Consider the following 21209-nt stretch of genomic DNA (forward strand, 5'->3'; position numbering starts at 1 on the left):
AAAAATTCTTTCCTAGTTCTATATCTCACTTCCATGTTCCTCCTCCTTATTTACATATGTTCTTTAAAAATTAATATTGTTTTGAATGCAAATACTTTGTAATTCACACATAAATGTCACTGTAATTTTCTATCTTGTAGTCATTCAATATTATTTAAATGATCGACTCCATGTTGTTATGTATACATGGAATTTGTTGCTTCCTACTTGTGCATAGTAGTCCATGATATACATTTGATGGTGGACACCCACGATGTAAGGCCAAACATTACTCCCATAAATCTCTTTCTATCTGTCCTCTTATGCAGTGTGAGCACATTGTTTCAGGATATAAATCCATAAACTGAACTGCTATAATCAAGTTTATGTGAATATTGAATGTGAGTATATGGTACCATTTTTATTTAAAATTTCTAAAAAAAAAAAAATAAAAAAAAATAAAATTTCTTCACAATTCTACAATCCCACCAATAGAACATGATCAGTCCTATATATGTACTCCTCACTCAACACTTGACATTATCCAGTTTCTTCAAGTGCACTATTCTAATTGTCTAATAGGACTTTTATATCATAACTTCAAAACTTAAATTTCACATCTTTGATTTCTAAGCATTTTAAGAATTTCTTCAAAAGCATGTTAACATTTGTTTCTTCTCTTGCATATTGCTTTACTTACATGAATGATAATGTTCTTTTTTCTTGCACATGTCTCTTTTGGGATTGGTATCTCTTCTTGTTGTCAATACAGTGTAAGTAGTAGAACTTCGAAAACTTTTAAACCTGTAATTGCCTGTCTCCTTTTGTCATCTTCTTTACTTCGTTAGTGGTTTCTTTGCAAAATAGAAATCCTAAATTTTTATATAATCAGTTCATCATTTTGTGTCATATGATCTGGCTTGGTAACGTGGTTAAGAAGTTTTTCCTACTCTAAGTTACATTTATAAAATAAATACTGTGGAAGTACAATGATAAGATATTATTATCTATTTTAACTGATTGTAAACTTTGATTATTTGGTAAGATAATTTATTTTTGCCTGAACACTTCTCTTTAATACCCCATATTTAATTTGTATCTCTGCCTTTTTGTCTCTTTAGAATTTATACAATACTAATTTCAGAAATAACTAAAGTTTCATAATATGATTATAGCAAAGTACCTTAGAAATATGAGAAAAATGAATCATAATAGTCTTCCAAGGAAGAATAAAGTTCTATCACCACTCACTCTAGCTCCCTGTGATTTCACTGACTCATCCCTTGCTCATTTCCTTTGTACACACTAGTTTCTAGTAACACTGTCCTCATTTTCTCAGACATACCGCTAGTTCCTACAACGGGGCTTGTGCCCTTGCAAGTCTCTGGCTAGAAGGTTCTTCTTTCAGACTGAAACACAATTTGCTCCTTCGCTCCCTGGGTCATTTTTCAAATATCACCTTCACTGGCATTGTTTCTTGTAATTGCTCCCAATGCACCTTCACTTCTCCTTTGCTTTCTTTTTCTCCTCCTGACATATCATTCTGTAACCAGTAATTATTTTAATTATACATGTCATTTACTGTCTGACTCCCTAACTAGAAAATAAACTCCATGAAGGCAAAGGTGTTTTACATTCTTTATTCCTGTTTTCTTATCATATTGAAGAATAACTGAATGGATAATCTCTTAAATACTTATTAGCTGAATGAATAAGTAAATCAATAAATCCAGGTTAGTAAAAATTCAATTGTCCCTTTTTAATCTAGGAACTATCAAGTGTGATTGAAAGCTATTGACACCCTCCAAGTACTCCACAAGGAACACAGAACAAAAACAAACAATAAAACCTTTTTTGGTCATTCTGACTAGTCCTTTCCTAATTTAGCAATGATTCTAAACATTTCCAAATATGGAAACTTGACAGCAAAAAATAAATGAGCAGAGATTACTAATAGTGGAAATAATACTTAATTACTTCCTCAAGGCTTCTAAAAGCATAGGATATCAGGGACCGAAACCTAAATGTATATTTAAATTTAAGGTGCATTTAAAAATCTTGTCTGCTTACCAAATATCACATAACTACATAACATATACTTAAATTCCTCTGTGTTCAACATGTATAGTATGTGAAATGAGATAAATATTTTATAATGAACCTTATTTTCCAGTAGGGGAGATAGATAATAAACAATAGAAATGACTAAAATAATACCAAGTAATATGAGCTCTATTTTTCTGGACTAAAAGTAACACAAAATGTACTAAATAACAGATTTATATTTTTCTCCAAAAACTGGGACAAATTTAGTAAACATTTTTTTCTCATAAGATTTCATTAATTTCATAAAATATGGCAATGTGTTTATTAGCATACTGTGAAACATTACCATAGATGATTATAATTAAACTACACTTATCAAAATAATGAATAAAGCACATTTTGTGGTACAGCAGTGTTGATGTTTTTCATATTCATTCGTTCACTAACTAATCTGCCAAATTCAGTAATCTCTAGTGAGTCTCCCAGTTATTAGTGTAAATTACTGAGGGTCTACTCTGATAATAAATAATAATAGCAATTCTGGGAAACAAAGCATTAGCAGTTTAATGTCTAAACATATTTTGGTAGACACTATAAATTAAGAACACAGTGAAACATTTTTCATTCAATTAAAATATGCTTCCAGAGGGTTATAATGCAATTTAAAAGGCTGCTTATAATAGATATATCAAAGCACCTGGATTTTAATTCTATCAGAAAGTTTTCAAGATGTTCTAAAGAAGAGGATTATGTACATAATGTATCTTTCAAAAAAGAACCTACAACATGAGAACGTCTCTAAATCTAAGATGTCTAAAATCTCTTTGATTAGTTCATTCATTGCCTTAGATTTGAAACTGGAAACTACTATGCCTAAGTTCCAATATGGGCCAAGGATATCAACAAAACCTAGACAGCATATTAATCAATTAGTTAGTTAATTAGTTAATTTAAAAAGTATCAATTGAGCAACTACTATAATCTGGTACTCTTCTAGACACTGAAGTATAATAATGAGCAAAACAGAACAAATTATCTGCTTGTGTTGTGTTTTCAATTGAATTTGGAGAGAGAGAGAGACAAAATAAGATATATAAGTAAAAGCACACAGTCCATACAATACTAGTTAGGTTTTTAAATCTACCCTCCTTCTTCCTGAGCATTTGTCTACCCTGTGTTTCCGGACTTCCTTTGCAGTTAGGTGTAGCTGTGTAACACATTTTTCAAGCATATATAGTAAGAAGAAGAAACTTATCTCTCTTTCAAGCCTGATAAGAAAAACCTGGAAATGGGTATTGTGACTGAATTAGCCACATGGACACATATCAATATGGCCTAAGATTATAAGCTAGGGTATACTTTAGGGTTACCCAATGACTATAAATTTTCCCTGGATCTGGACTTCCATCTTGAATTACTTTGAGGGTCTATCTTCTTTAGGAAACTTAATTATTGTTAGGTCACTTTGTTTCAACATCACAGGCTCACCCTGACTGATTCAGCATGTCTGATGGTGTTAAAAATTAAGGAGATAAAGTATATTAGATGATAGGGAGAATATGATGGAATATTTGCTTCTCTGCCATGTTTGGCAGCTGCCTCATGATCAGTATGACTGCTCAGTCTCTAAATTTCATGTTTCTTTGCAGCCAAAAGGAAGGACACAGATATTAAGATGAGACTGTTTAAATCCAAAGGTTTGTGGTGAAGATTAAATTGAAGAAAACTTCAAAGAAGTCATATGGGACAAGTCTGCTTGCATATTTCTGACTCAAATATTACATCATATGACCTCTTCGGACTTGAGAGGAGATTGGGAAATGCACTAATTTTTCCAGGCTGGCTTTTGTACACAAAAAAGACAGAGCTTATCTTAGTAGAGATCAAGGAGAAATATGGATCCACTAGAAATCTGGACACATTAAGTATGAGAGAATTCCTAGTGATACACATTGTTTAAAGTTGAATCTTGAAATAATTTGAAATTATCTAGGTAAACAAGTGTTGAAAGTAAGGGTGAGCTCAGGCAAAAGAATAGGCAAGTAGGCAAGAGAGAGTCTGGTGCATTTAGAAGATTCTTAAGCCTGCTCTGTATTTCACATGCTCAACAAAACTAAATCATCATCATCATCATCATCATCATCATCATCATCATCATCAAGCAGGGCTCAGAAAATGTATAAGAAATTAGAGAACTAAATTTGAGAGTTATCACAATGTAGGCAATTTGGAATTCAGGAATGTTGATTAGATTACAAGCTTGAATGTGTAGAGAAAGATGTTGGAATGTATTTATATGTCTGATGAAGAGAAATGAGTAGAAAAGAGAAAGAGGAATCTGAGGTGGGAAAAAGAGAGATTACTTATTATAAGATTACTTAGTATTAGCACACTTAATGTTAGAGGCATCATCAGAGACATAGTCATACCAAGAAAGATAAAATTGATCAAGACTATGGAAAATTGAGTCAAATGTAATGGGAAAATGTAACTGAACTTTATTGGTAACTTACTTTATTGGTAAATGATAGCAGACTATGCCACCCCAAAATATGACTGTGGGATTTCAAAACATGTCATCCAAAAAAATGCCTTTTTGGTGTCTTGATTATTTTGAGCTGTAGATACTTGAAAAACAGCAAATGGAGGAAGGGCTTTCTCTGAATTCTTGATCATCTCCCTAAAATAAACTCAACAAAAGGAGCTCTATTGTCATATCCTCTTCTGAGGACTTTGTCAATTGGGGTAAATTGATTCTCATCACAAAAGAGGAGACAAAAATTGACAACACACCCACATAGACATATCACAAATTGTCATATTTTTCCATCTATTTTTCCAATAGCTCCTTCATCTTTCCTAAAAATAATTTACTCTTTCCTAAGAGGTCTGCATCCCTTCCTCTCTTTCCGTATAAAGATGGCATTTACCCTGAATTCTTTTTTTTTAAATTTTTATTTATTTATGATAGTCACACACACACACACAGAGAGAGAGAGAGAGAGAGGCAGAGACACAGGCAGAGGGAGAAGCAGGCTCCATGCACTGGGAGCCTGACGTGGGATTTGATCCCGGGTCTCCAAGATCGCGCCCTGGGCCAAAGGCAGACGCCAAACCGCTGCGCCACCGGGGATCCCTACCCTGAATTCTAAGCCACTTGAGGAGTTATTCATTTTTCCCTGAGTATTTCCCATGTATACATGAGGGATACATTTTAATAAATGTATTTGTTTTCCTCTTGTTAATTTCTCTTTTACTACAGGGGTCTCAACTAGAGATTCAAAAATGTAGAAGGGAAAATATTTTTTCTTCTTCTATAATGGAACTTCTAAAACTTTGCTTTCTATGGAATATTTATTAAAAAATCAATTAATGGGATCCCTGGGTGGCGCAGCGGTTTGGCGCCTGCCTTTGGCCCAGGGCGCGATCCTGGAGACCCGGGATCGAATCCCACGTCGGGCTCCCGGTGCATGGAGCCTGCTTCTCCCTCTGCCTGTGTCTCTGCCTCTCTCTCTATCTCTCTGTGACTATCATAAATAAATAAAAATTAAAAAAAAAATAAAAATAAAAAAAAAATAAAAAATCAATTAAAAAAGATTAAAAGGCAGTAAACAGAGGGTGTGTGGTGAAACTGAATGGGGGTGTTGGTCCACAGGTGAGCCCCTAGAATCAGACTGTGGCTAAAATCACAACACTAGCACTACCAGAAAGTGATATTTAAGAAAACTTACCTTCTGCATGCCTCAGTCTCCAACACAAACATTAGTTTTAATATTGTCAGTTCCAAAAATAATTAAGATTAAATTGAATGATAAGTTAAATGATTTAAATTTCAAACTGTAAAAGTACTAAGGATAATCCTAAATTCATAGGAAATACTCAGTAAAGATTAGCTATGTATTGATGCACATTATTATTAGACATTTTGAAAATAAAAGAAGGAAAGAAATAGAAGAGCAGTTCAAGAAGGCTATGAGTTGATGGAGTTTTTGGTTTTTTTTAGAGAGAGAAGAATGAGAATATGTTTAAAAGTTGTGGGGTGGGTAGCCCAGGTGGCTCAGCGGTTCAGCACCTGCCTTCAGCCCAGGGCATGATACTGGAGACCCAGGATCAAGTCCCACGTCAGGCTCCCTGCATGGAGTCTGCTTCTCCCTCTGTCTGTGTCTCTGCCTCTCTCTCTCTCCCTCTCTCTCTCTCCCTCTCTCTCTCTCTCTCTCTCCCTCTCTGTGTCTCTCATGAGTAAAAAATAAAATCTTAAAAAAAAAAAAGAAAAAAGTTGTGGGACAAATGGACTTGTTAAGTGAATGAGAGGAAATAATAGTGATGGCTAAGATGCCTGACATAGATGTAAGTCTTAAAGGAAGAAGAGCTCTAGAGGTCCTGAAAATATCTGGCAAGCAGACACTATGCATAGGTCAAATAAAGTGTCTAAAAACTTGGCAGAAGCCTGCTTTCTTTTTTTTTTTTTTTCTCCTCCCTTTTTACAGAAAGAAGCATTCAAATCAAGTTAGTGAAGGAAGAAAGAAAGGAAGAAAGAAAGAAAGAAATATAAGAAGAGGCTGTAGAAAAAGAAAATAAAAGTTTAAGAGTAGTCAGGCAGTCGGGTGGCTCAGTCAGTAGAACATCCAACTCTTGATCTCAGGCCTCGATGTCAGAGTTGTTAGTTCAAGCCCCATATAGGGCGTAAGGCCTACTCAAAAAAAAAAAAAAAAAAAGTTTAGAGAATAATAAACTTTACCAGACTTCATGATTATTCCAACACCCTTTGACCTTATTCTCAGTTCCTCACATTACATTTTGGAGGCTTTTTTTTTTTTTTTTTTATCAGAGAATAATGAGGACAGTGGCTAACACTTGGTATGAGGAAGGTCTTTGGGTATTTTGAGAATGTACTATTCTACTTTATTATAATGATTGCTTTTTCTAACAACACAGGGGTCTTGACTGTATAATTCCTCTTGTCTTGCTCTGGGTGACCTCCTGTTCAGACCAAGTCAGCTCATCTCACACTATATTCAATTATGACTAGGAAACTCTTATGGCATGGGGGGGATTGTTTATTAATTATAGACCATGTATTGTTTTTTAAATGTCTTCAGTCAATTTTGAGACACAGCTTTAATAGCTTTTTAATTTTCTTAGACCCTTGGCTTTTTACACATAAGGAAATGGGATTCTAAAGAGCAGTGTCACTTTTTATTGCCTTTAGAAATACCCGTTTATCATTCTCTAATCTGCATTCCCCCTCTTCTTGATACTACATGTCAATAAGATGAATATGACTCAAAGCATGAATATACATGACCCATCTTTTAGCACTGAATGATGAAAATATCAAGCCTCAAGATTTTAGAAGAGCAGATAATAATGTTCTCTGCCAAGCAAGAATTATATGTAAAGGATAAATGAAGTATATATAGTTGACCTTTGAACAATACAGAGGTTAGGGCACCAAACACCTACACTGCTGGATATCTCCATATACCTTATGACTCCCCCAAAACTTAACTACTGCTAGCCTACGTCAACCAGAAGCCTCTCTAGCAACATCAACAGACAATTAAGACATATTCTATATGTTATGTATATTATATACTGTATTTTTACAATAAAGTAAGCAGAGAAAAAAGTTAAAATCATAAGAAAGAACAAATTTACAGTACTATATTGTATTTATTGAAAAAAATCCCTGTATAGTGGATCCATATAGTTCAAATCCTTGTTACTTGAGGGTTGGATGTATATGCTTTTAAGAAGGAATAATTTTTTTAATGTTTAAAAAAAAATAAAAATACCAAAGAACAATGAAGAAAACCACACTAGTGTTCATAGTGTTAGAATAAATTTATGGAAAGTAATTAAAGATAGATAAAGCACTAGAAATAGTATTATGGAAGATCTTATATGACATACCAAAACCATGAATTAGTACACATGTGAACTTTTCTTCACATTATTTTCTCATATTCTTTTTTCAGTTATAATGTCAATTCTTCAGGTTAGGCCCTTGTTACTTCATGCCTGAATTGTTTAAACAACTTTCTTAATCAGTCCCTAGTACTTTGAGATCTTCTCGTCAACTAGGTTTTGAACATCATCACCAGATTTATATTCCTAATGCAATTTTTAGATTATGTGTTGGTTCACAAACCAGTTGGTAGCTTCCAGAGTTAAATCGGAAACCACTCTCCATATGTGGAGGGCAGGGAAAGAGGGAAGAAAGAGGTCGACCATTACAGACAGGTGACAGTTTTAAAAAGCAAGGGAACTTCTATATGAGACTTGCCTTGGGTGGCCTCAAGATGAACAGATAGAACTCCCCACCCACCCACCACATCCTCCTGATGACTGTCCAATATTGTCATTACCCCAATAGTGTTTTTCAACCATTTGATCATTAGTTTGATCAACCATCCATCAGCCTACTGTTTTAAGGCAGAACAAAGTCCTCATGCTTGATATTAAGGTAAAAAAAAAAAAATAATTTCCTTCAAGGAATTTACAAGTTAGCAGCTCTTTCCTCCTCCAGGATCAAGTCCAAATTATTTAACTCATATTTAAGCAAGCCCTCTTTACCTAAATTTTAGCATCAGCATGTTTACTTACACTGATCATTTGTACTCTAGAAATTCTTTTCCATAGTCTACCTTTAATTCATCCTGCCATTTCTTTTTCTTAAGTTCCCCCCTCTCCATTTACTGAAATGTTGACCTTAAAAAAATAAAAAAAAAGCTCAAGTGCCACTTTTGCTTTCAAACTTGCCATAATCATAATATTCTGAATCACTTTAAAATAACAGCAACACCAATAAATAGCTCGTGATTATAGGGGATTACTGTGTATATAACACTGCACTAAGAGCTTTATATGGATTATCTTTTTAATACTTAGAAAAACTCATTTATTCATTCAACAAATATTTGTTGAACACTTACTCTGTAAACTGATCTGAAGCTAGGATGATGTGTAGACATTATAGCGAATCAAATAAGACCACTGTACTTATTAAGTATTCCACACTAGAAACACAAACAGACAAATATCAAGTGACATAGCTCCAGATAGTGATAAAACTCTCCAGAAAATAAAAAGAGCAAACTGTAGGAATAATTAATGTACTCCTTACGCTGTTTGTCTAAACAACTAAGGTGTGTGTGTGTGTATGTGTGTGTGCGTGATATTTTACATAAAAGTAATTTTGTGTTTTTTTTAATTTGTGGTTTTAATTAAACACATTGACTACCTCAATTCTTCTAGACATAAATATCTTGAGATGAGAATTCATGTGCTCTAAAATAATTATCTTTCCTTCACATGGCCTATCCTAGTATCCTGTCCTAAATAAACCTAAACAGAAAATTAATAAATAATTTTATTTTTATTTTTTTAAAAACTGTAATACAAAAGCAGAATATGGTAAGGCACATGGAAAACACATTTCCATTTTGTTTTATAGCATGTTTTCTTTACATAAGAATGTATTATAAATATTTTTCATCTCCATGTGATGATCATGACTGAAAAAAAATTCCTATGGTATGGAAAAGATGAGGTGCATTTAACCAATTTTAGTTTGTTTTAGGTTCTGCAATTTGTAGCAAAATATGAAATAGCTGTAAGTCTCCAGTGTACAGTAAATTTAGCCAATATATGTGCCAAAATTTTAAAAGGTAAGTGGAGATTTCAAACAATTACCTCATCGATTGACCAAGAGATAAATCATTAGAGTTCAATACACATACATTATAAGATATATTGTTACCTTTTGAATGTGCTTATGTGCAGCTAATTTTCACTTCGGTTTAAAATTTATATTTCCTCTCCATCTTCAGTAATAAAGAATTATAATTTAGTTTATCTAAAAATTTTAAAAGTATGCTTAGTCCTTTGCTGCTTTATAAGCTTTGCAATAGAATATAATAAACTTTCATTTATTAAACTAAGTAAAAGTCTTAAATAATTTTCAAAAGAATTGAGATTTTTGTTTTTCTCTCTCTCTCTCTCTTACAATTCTTCTTCTCTATCCTTTAGTTTAGCTAATTGTTAATTTTTTAAACATGGATTATAGCAATGTTTGAATGGTTATCCCCACAGTTTCTTTCTAACATTTAACTATGTAGCAACAACTATTGACATTGGAAATGCCAGAATTGTGTTCTTAAATTGTAATATCATTTATATAGTTAAACTAAGATCCAGGGAAATTCTATTGTGATGTTTAAAATAATATAACTTTTAGGTAATTAAAGCTTTAATATTATTTTAATGATAATCATGCAGGCATATAGGGGAGATTTCTTGAAACATTAAAAAATGTCATGATTGTCTTCTTTTAAATTGCTAGGTAGTTTATAATTTTTCACTTATTTCTACTACTTAATCTGTAGCTTAAGTTCTCAAGCTGAATCTTCCAAATGATTTTATATGTATATATATGTACATAAGAATTTCATAAAACATGATATCTTGCTTTTACTTCCTTAATTGATAAGATTAATATGCATTTATAATATCTTTAGATCTCATAGTTATTTAATATTAAAGTTGCCAGAGTAAATAAATCTCCATGCCCGCAGGATCTGGCAAGAGCTTTGAGTTCTCTGTGGTGATCATAGAGGGAGACTCCAAAGTGCATTATTGGTTTTGCCGTCTTGCTTCCGATCTCTTTGACCTTGGGAATGATGCAGGAAGAAGGTGATGAAAAAAATAATCTTGTAAAAAAAATCAGAGACAGAAAAACAATCATATCTCTGTCAAATGTAAAGAAACAATTCAAATACTTTTAGGGCATTCAAAGTCTTCCACTTAAAATTATTTCTGCACAGAACTGTTAACTGATATTTACAACAAATGAGTGAATCATAAAGAATCATAAAGAAATCAGTAACGACAATAATATGAACTACCATTAATTGACAATTGACTGTATAAGGCACTATGCTAAGTATTTTAAGGTCAGATGTTAATTAATTCTTATAACATCTCAATACTGAGGGATCTATGATTTTTTATATTTTGCAGAAAAGAAGATAAAGCTCCACATAGGTTGGCTATTTTGGCAAGTTTTATACAGATAAGGGTAAATCCACACCTAATGCCTAATCCTGTACCTTGAAAAATTGAATGAGTTTTGATCTTTTCAGCAACTGCATCCATCCTTCCAGTAGTTGCCTTACATTTTGTCCAGGTTATGGACCTTCTGGTTTAGATCACCTTTTCTATATCTAGTATTTTCTCCAGTCATTTAACTGGGTATTCTACTGTAGTAGAACACTTTCTTTCAAATCAATCCAGTGTTTTTTTAGGTTTTGCAGATCTTAGCCCTACTTACCATTGATCAGAAAGGCTCCCTCACGAGGACACTACCTCTGCATCCCTGAACCCTGAACTTACTTTTCTTCAGAACACACTGTTGCTCCAGAATCAGTCCTCTCATGAAGTTAATTATTTGCTTTTCAATATGAAGTGGTTCCTATTTTGATTACCAATACTTTCATATAATTCATCTCTTCCTCTCAATGTGGCTATTTTGTATCATTTTCTCTTTAAAGTATAAACACAAAGCAGGACAAGCTCCTATACTGAACTCTCCTTTATATTTGCAAACTATTTGAAAATGGTTGTTTGGTGTTCTGCTACCAAGCATTACACTGATTAAGATGACTACTATTTAGTTAACAACTTTGCCCTTAAATTTCTAGATGTATGAAGAATGTTATCTTTCTTCATATCCTGTCTAGTATAAAATATTTTTATTTTTTTTGTCCAGTCTCCTAAGGAATCTCATTTTTAATGAAGAATATCCATTCAGTTCATTCATTTGACACATTTAAAAGACATCTTCCATAATTTCAGGTTGTTAGAGTGTAGGGGTGCTGAAAATACTGACTCCATTTTTGGCCTTCCATCTTGTTTTTATTCACTCGATGACCTCTTTTGGGGTTACATGTTCCAGTCCCCTTGGAGATTAATATACACACCTTAGAAATGCCCTCCAAGCCTGAGATGGAGGGAAGCTTGTTTTGGATTCCAATAAATCTGTTAGAGATAATATAGTCTTGTCCATTCCTGAAGTGCAGATGGCATCACAAAAGGTCTGTTAAATGTTAGCTGTCAGTTAGGTGCACATGAATCCTTTGATCTCAAGACAATGCCCTTCTGTGCATCCCTTTGCTCTGTAAAATGAGGACTAAGGCCCAGACTTTGCAGAGAATAATTGCACAGGTGCATTGGCATCCACCTGATGTCCTTATTAGTAAGTCAACCTGAATGAAAAATCTGTGTAAACTGTATAAAGTAGTTTGCTTTATTTTTCAGCTTCAGAGTATCTTCTCACTTTGGAGGATACTTTACTGTCCCTTTTTCACTTTCTAACTTAGAATTTAAATGGTAAGGCGACACATTTCATAAATATAAAAGGGAGGATATTAGGTATATATCCTAAACATTATAGAAAAACCATAGATAAATGGTGTTAATACTTAGGATGTCCTAGAAATGAGACTGAGCAATATCCAGGAAGATAGGGTGATTAAGAGCATGGATTCTGTTACAAAAAAGCTCTTTAACTTCAGAAACTTATTTAATCTTTCAGTGCCTAAGTTTACTCAGCTATAAAGTAGAACAAACACTAGCTCCTCTTATAATATTCTTTTTAGGAGAAATGTGTTAACCAACGTGAAGAACTTAGAGCACTCTGTGTCATTCTATGTCCTTGATAATAGTCAGCTATAATGATGAGGATTGGTGTGCAAGAAAGAAAAAGATCTATGGAGGAGAAACTTCACAGGATAATCACAAATATAGAAAAGTTTAGAATACACTCAGAAACAGAAATTACTTTGGTTGGCAGGACTTGGAGGAGCAATAAAGAATGGAAAAATAAAATGAAGCTAGGAAAATTAGCAGAGACAACAGGTGAGGAACTATTTATTGGGCATAATAATTTTATGAATGTAAGTTACAGGACAATGTTATTGAAATATTTTACACAGCAGAATTGTTATGACCAAATGTGCATCTTAGAAACACAAATCTAGTGAGAAGTATATAAAATGGATTGGAGGGGAAAATTTGAAGGAAGAGATGATGATAGAAATAAAGAATGACAGAGATGATTAGATAAACTTGCAACTCAGTATTTTTAGGATGTGAAAAGATAAAATTTGGAGTGTAGAATATGTAAGTCCTGAGACCATTTTAAGTATTAAGGATTTAGTTAATGGTCAATTTATATTAGCTTACAAGTATTATTGTGATGTTTGATGTATTTAAACAAGAATTACTAAATGTTATGACTTAAATGACTCTGGCATTGAATGATAAATTGACAAAATGGAAGAGTGAGCTTGGATCAAGAGATGATGACTTAATTTTAGACACATAGTATATGAAATTTCCATGGGATCTGCACAAGCAGATGTGTGCAGAAATCAGATGAAAAAAGAGATTAGGAGTTCAAGTGAGAAGCCTGGGTATGTGCAATGGGGAGTAGAGTTGTATCCATGGCAACCAACAATATATGGGGTAGAGGAGGAGCATTGGGAATAAATGAGTTCACTTAGGGAGACAGATACAAATAAGGAGAGGATAAAGAAAAAATTAAGAACATAACGTCAGTGTTCACTATTTTTTTCTTGTATGGATAAAAATCAGCCAGAGAGTGGATGATCAAGGAGAGATGAGGAGAAACAATAATTAGTGGCTTTAAAAAAATTCATTATCATTAATATTTATTAAGTAATTACTAATATGTCAGCTGGTATTTGTACTTCAAAAGCATTAACCTTCTTAGTAATTAAAAAAAAAAACACTAACTTTTGTGTAGGTTCTATTACTTAATATTTTTTATAGAGAATAAAACTCAACACACAGATGGGATAAGAAAACTACCCGAGATGGAAAAAATTCCAGAAGAGCAGTCTTCACAGCTTGCACATATCGTTAGGCCAATACTGACAATGGCCCATTGACTTTGGTAATTAGATGTGGCCACCCAACTGCAGAATCATTGTGGCAGTGAGGTGAGGGTTGAAGTCAAACTGCAATAAACTAGGAAGTGATAGGTCAATCAGGAAAGAAGAGAGTATAAATACTTTGTCTAAAATTCATCAGTTCTTTTTTTTAAACAAAGGTGTATACACATACCCATTATCAGAATAAACTACAATTGCTTTCTGATCATTTGAGCATGTGGATTATACATATGAGATTACTTTTCACAAAGGTAATTTTACCTTTCAGGATCTTCTTAAGTTCTTTATTTCCTCCTGACCAGCTGACTACAGTGTCTAGAAATTACCCTTCAACAAACTTTACATTGCCTAAAGTGTCTCAATATTTCAGTTTGATGAATCCCCACAAAATTGGATTTTATTGAGCTTAATATGGGCCAAGCACTATGCCTAATTCTTCATAGAGAATAGTTCATTACACTCACAAAAGCAGAGATCCCTGAGTGGCTCAGTGGTTTAGTGTTGCCTTCAGCCCAGGGTGTGATCCTGGGGTCCTAGGATCGAGTCTCACATTGGGCTCCCTGCATGGAGCCTGCTTCTCCTTCTACCTATGTCTCTGCCTCTATCTCTGTGTCTCTCATGAATAAATAAATAAAATATTTTTAAAAAATCCTCACAAAAGTATAATTTAACATTATCTATTTTCCGGATGAAAAACCTGAGACCTAAAAGATGCCTAAGGTCATAGACCAGAAAACCATTGAGCTGCTAATTAATCCAAGGGCCAACTCATTCCAGGGCCTGTGTGCTGCTTCTTGCTAACCAAAATTTCAAAAGACAGCTTATTTTTCCTCATTAATGATTCCAATTGGTGACAAAATCTTACAGATAGTGAGTTTTAATAGTTTTATATATATAGCTTAGTTTAATGAGTCATTGATAAATTTTGCATCTCATAGTTTTATTTGATCTTTTATTCTTGTTTTTGAAGAGTTTTGAAACGATTATTAGTATTGCATGCACTTCCAGATCCCTTCTACTTATGTATGAAGTAAACATATTTACAAAATAAAACAATGACACCTGGTCTTGGAAAAAAATTAATATTTTATTTATTTATTCATGAGAGACATACAGAGAGGCAGAGACACAGGCAGAGGGAGAAGCTGGCTCCATGCAGGGAGCCTGACGTGGGACTCGATCCCAGGGCCCCGGGATCACCACCTGAGCCAAAGTCAGATGCTCAACCACTGAGCCACCCAGGCATCCCCCAAAAAATGTTTTTGAAAGAAATTCTAAGATTATCTTCTTATAACAGGTTTGTAAATTAGCTTCTATTTTTTAAAATATTTTATTTTATTTATTTATTTATTTATTTATTTATTTATTTATTTATTATTTTAGAAGCAGAGAGAGAGAGCATGCTCATTAGCAGAGGGAGGAGCAGAGGGGTGGGAGAAGTAGGGGGAAAAAATCTCAAACAGACTCTGTGCTGAGCATGGATCCAGATCTCACCTAATGAGCCCCCCAGTAGCCCTTGTACATAAATTTTTAAATTTCGTCTCCCACCTTATAAATATTATTAAACTTATTAAATGTTTTCTGTATGCTTTGACTATATTTGACTGGGTTAAAACTTTAAGTAAATTAATGTCACATTTAGCTTTAAGCAATATTTTAAAGAAATATACAATTTAACTTAAATTGTATGTATTTTACTAATTGTTGAACTTTTCTTTGAGTCTTCCATATTTGAAAGACAAAAATAATCAGTAATTCAAAATTACCGCTATTTAAAGGGAAAAATGGTTTTTAAATTCATTAAATCCAAGACACCTGTGTGGCTCAGTGGTTGAGCTTCTGCCTTAAGCTCAGGTCATGATCCCAGGGTCCTGGGATTGAGTTCCACATTGGGCTCCCTGCGGGGAGCCTGCTCCTCCCTCTGCCTATGTCTTTGCCTCTCTTTCTGTGTCTCTCACAGAAATAAATAAAAGAAATAAAAGAAATAAATAAAATCTTAAATAAATAAATAAATTTATTAAAACCATTTTCAATATTGTAATAACAATTTGGCATGAAAAAATAATTTCTACCATAATCTGTATATTGCTTTTAATTTTATCAATAGAAACATATTTGGAAAAGGAGATGTTTCTTTCTTGTCATATTCCAATTACTTAATTGAAAATTGCAGTAGGCTGGGATTCGGGAAATACATTTAGGGCATGTCATGTGACTGAGTTAACGTTTCACCAGTCTCCTAACCATCTGCCTGTGTTTAACATTCATACATTAGAGGAAGTTTGGTTCAAGGTTTTGTCTAATTTAATATTCCAAGGTTCTATGACATTAAGGTACTCACCTAGTTAAAATGCCATGCACATTTTCATCAGTGTTTTTTTTTTGGGGGGGGGGAGTAGTTTAAAGCACCTGAGATTGTCATTTCCTTCTTCTGATGGAAGAATCAATTAGCTTAATTAATAGTCATAAAAATAAATCATAGAAATTGATATTGGATATGATATATCCATTGAGACCAGTGATCAGGAGACAGTTCCTTTATCAAATGATTCTTGCTGTCATTTTAATTTGCTTGAATATTTTATCTTACAAATCTTTTTTCAGAGTGTCATATTTTTTAAAAGGATATAATTTGGTTTTTTTTTTTAATTTATGAAGCAAAAGTAGAGATCCTGTTCTATTTGCTTGAAATTTTGCAAGGTTTTCTTTCTAATTGATTTTCAAACTTCAGTGGAAATCAAATATCACCTCCTCAAATAAAGATTTTTACCCTTCAATTTGAGATTGTGTAATTCAAAGAATGAGTAAACTTTCCTAAGAAATTTTGCTCATTTGACTTTGAAGAGTAGTTGTGTTTGATTGTGTGTGTCTGAGAGAGACAAAGAGACAGAGACAGAAACAGAATTAAAGATTCCTAATTAGATTTTGGATACTAAATAAAAATGATTAATAATGATTCTCACAATGCCATACATGGTAGGCTTACAACTATCTCATAAATAACAACATTTTAATGAATTTAAATACATTTGCTAAATATTATTATCTGTCTACATTTATAGTAGGTATTTCTAGTAAAATTCCCTATTGAGTTAAAAAAAAAGGAAAGAAAGAAAAAGAAAGAAAACCATAGCTAGTTGCCTGAATTTTTTTTTATAAAGCTGCTGCTGCAAGTCCTGTATCTTTCTGTTACTAGATTCTAAAATTTTAAAATATTGCCCATTGCTAAGATGCTAACTAAATCTTAACTAGCAGGAACTAATAAGCCATATCCCAACAAGTGCCAAGATTATGGAGTAATTGTGTATTTTCCATGTGGCATAGACACAGTATCTTTAACAACTAAATTTTGACTTAGTAGGAACTTAGAAATTGAAACTTTCAGAACATTTCCTATTAGTCTTCAGTAAGGTGTGTTATAATGTATCACAAGGGACCAGGGATCATAAGCTGATTTTCAGCATGTGTAGTCCTTTTTCCCTTTGTCCTTCACTGAGTCTTATGCTTCCTTTTTTTTTTTTTTTCCCCTATCTCTGAAGCACTCCTGAGGGGCTAGTTAAACCAAGATACAACATTCACCTCCTGACTGCTTCAGTCCTTGAGAAGAAACTAACAGAGTTAAGGAAAAGAAAAAGAGGAAAAGAAAAGGATTAGAAAATCCAAATATTAAAGGAAAAATAATAGGCAATTATCAATAATTTAAGTTACCCATAAACCTTGGTACATACGGTTTCACACCCAAGTGTGAAAAGTAGACATCCATTAGAAGAGCATTAAACTTATCTTGTACATTTTTAGCCTTATCGTGTATATTTTTAGTGAATTAACATTAATGTTTCACAATGTAATTATAAATGTGCTCTTATATTTCTTTAGGAAAAACTCCGAATTGATGTTGTCAAAGTCCCCATGCTAGAAATATATTTTCTGTAGTAGAAAGAGATGAGGAAAATGATGATGGTTATATATAAAGGTAAATCACATATTATTTACCAATTGATAATAAAAAGGACATTATTTACATTAGAATTTATCCTGTGTTGGGTATCCCTGGGGGGCTCAGTGGTTTAGCAGCTGCCTTTGGCCCAGTGCATGATCCTGGAGTCCTGGGATCGAGTCCCGTATCGGGCTCCCTGTATGGAGCTTGCTTCTCCCTCTGCCTATGTCTCTGCACACCACCACCCCATCTGTCTCTCATGAATAAATAAATAAAATCTTAAAAAAATAGAATTCATCCTATGTCAATGCAATATCTACACAAAGAGAAAGATGTGACATTAAGACAAAATTGCTCAAGAAAATTCTCTAAGATCATTCCACTACTTTCCTGCCTTTGTCTGCTCTAGACAGGAAAATCTTGACTAGAGTGTCATGTAAGGTCTGACTCATTCAGGTTTAAACATATAGAGATCTTTATACATACTTAGGAGCCTAAATTAGTAAATTTAATAGTCTTTCTTTTCTTTCTTTTCTTTCTTTCTTTCTTTCTTTCTTTCTTTCTTTCTTTCTTCTTTCATCTTTCTTTCTTTCTTTTTTTTTCTTTTCCTATTAACAGCTTTTCAAAAACTACCAAAAGAATAATTGGATTGATATTTGTAAGAGAAACTATGTTAAGTGTAGTTCTCATACTTTTATATATAAAACATAAAAGATGTACATAAGATTCTCATTTCAGATACTGGTTTTCCTCTCACTCAGTATCGAGTGATAACTGCCAGAGCCAAGGAAGTGGTTCTGTTCTAGTTGATAATATTTTCCTTATTCCAAATACTGTGACCTGCATTTTCTCCTTAGCTTATTGCTTCAACACTCAAATTAGCCTGCTTTTGTTTTGTTTATACGCTTATTCGAATAATAGCATTTAATAAGAGAGCTTTTATTGATTCATAAGAAATGCTTAATTCCCTCCAATATGCTATAGTCATGGCTGAGTCACCTGTACTTTCACTCTAATTGGAGAACTCAGTGTCTGAATTTGTGTTTTCTTTGGCAATTCTATTTTTTAAGGATCAGCAATTTTCTGTACAGCAGACAGAGAATTTGAAATCTCTTTGATGATGAGATAATTCTCTATTCAGGCAATGGAGGCTTATTTAAGTTTCGATGTAGCTAATATAGGGAGACTTATATGCTCACATGTTAGAAACAATGAAGTGAACTCTTAGTTGCACAGGAACAGAAATTCCTTTTCCCTCTGACTTTTTATCTTTATATCCTTGACAAAAATATGGTAGATAGCTGACTTCAAAGTCCACCAACTACCATAAATTTCCCGTGTGTAGCTCTGGGTGCTATAAGACACTGAGGAAAATAGCCTAAAGCTTTCAATGTTAAGAAATGAGCTTCTAGATTCTAAATTCCAATTCTATCACTTTTCACCATATGTGAGCTTGGACAAATTATCTTAATTTCTCTAGTCAAAATCCATTTCAACAAAAATTAAAGAAAACACATGTCATCAAATATGGAAGAAAAGTTATGTGGTTAAAAATATGTAGAGAATCAAACTAAGAAATTTTTAGAATGTGCTAGAATCATATTTCTCTGATTTGATGAGAAAACTGAAGTTTTGGGTATAAAGAACATGCTGTGTGTTGAGGAGAATAGATTATAAATGAAACAATCACTTTATAAATTGCAAATAATAAAGGCTTCCAAAGAAAGGATAAAGCATATAAATAAAGAATAAACATCCCACAGAATTTTCAACTGCAACATGGGCTGTTCAAAAATAATAAATCAAGGTCTTTATATAGAGAATATAAAAGACAAAACTGAAAAACGTTTAATTTTACATAAAGCTCTTTAATTAAGTATGACTTAATTAAGTGTTCAAAATTAAAGTTAAAATTATAACTATTACAAATAAAAATTTAAGATATTTCAAAGATTTATTTAACCAAATAATTAATGAGGAAATTAGTAAGATGTAAAAATTAGGTCATGGTGAGTACAAAAATGCATGTATGTACTAGGTGAGTACAAAAAGCATCATATGCAATCAGGAATCTGAAATAAACGTGTTTTGTAAACGCAATACTAGACTTTCTTTTTGTATTGAGTGGTGATCAACTACTCCTCTAACAGATAAACTTCTTTTTTAAAAAATTTTTATTTATTTATGATAGTCACAGAGAGAGAAAGAGGCAGAGACACAGGCAGAGGGAGAAGCAGGCTCCATGCACCGGGAGCCCGATGTGGGATTCGATCCCGGGTCTCCAGGACCGTCCCCTGGGCCAAAGGCAGGCGCCAAACCGCTGCGCCACCCAGGGATCCCCTAAACGTCTTAAAATATTTTATTTATTATTTATTTATTTATTCATTCATTCATTCATTCATTCATGAGAAACATACAGAGAGAGGCAGAGACATAAGCAGAGGGAGAAGCAGGCTTGCAGGTAGCGTGATGTGAGATCTCATCCCAGGACCCCAGGATCAAGACCCGAGCCAAAGGTAGATGCTCAACGACGAGCCGCCCAGGCATCCCTCAACTGTACCTATAACATATAAATTTGTTTATATTTCTGTGGAAAATAATAGTTTCCATTGCTATTAATTTTCTACATCTTAAAGAGTAGTAAGATAACAATGAGAGGCAGAGACTCCATGCAAATATAGCCTTTCTGGGTTTGTCTTTCAATGAAAAGACTCTTTTTAGTCTATGTCAGTCCTTCCCAAGTGCTTAAATTAAATGACATTATTAGACATGGAAAAGATTCTGAATATTTGCTATCTGTGCACAGTTTTTAAATACAAAAATCATAATGTTGCAAAACACAGAATTAAGGTAAAAAATTCATAGATGGGGATCTCTAGGTGGCGCAGTGGTTTAGTGCCTGCCTTTGGCCCAGGGCGGGATCCTGGAGACCCGGGATCGAATCCCACATCAGGCTCCCGGTGCATGGAGCTTGCTTCTCCCTCTGCCTATGTCTCTGCCTCTCTCTCTCTCTCTGTGACTATCATAAATAAATAAATAAATTATTTTTAAAAATTCATAGATAAATCTCCTCCATTTCTAGTAATAGCACCTCTGCTGGCCCATAGGGAGCATAAATCTCAAATTTTAGGTGATGCTTTGATCATGGAATTAATACATTCAGGTATAAGTTAGTGTGTTAATTAGGGAAATACAGTAAATACACATAGTAAATAAGTACATTAAATAAACCTAGAAAAATATGGTACACAGCAGATGTAAAAAACGAAGAA

General features: G+C 33.4%; 1 non-coding gene across 1 annotated transcript; it reads right to left on the bottom strand.

The window, feature by feature from the left end:
- Nucleotides 1–15161: 15161 nt before the first annotated feature.
- TRNAQ-UUG lies at nt 15162–15244 on the bottom strand. The gene has a single exon. It is a non-coding gene; the product is annotated as a tRNA-Gln (tRNA).
- Nucleotides 15245–21209: the final 5965 nt, after the last annotated feature.

Source organism: Vulpes lagopus, chromosome 4, assembly GCF_018345385.1.
Source record: "Vulpes lagopus strain Blue_001 chromosome 4, ASM1834538v1, whole genome shotgun sequence".
Lineage (NCBI taxonomy): Eukaryota > Metazoa > Chordata > Mammalia > Carnivora > Canidae > Vulpes > Vulpes lagopus.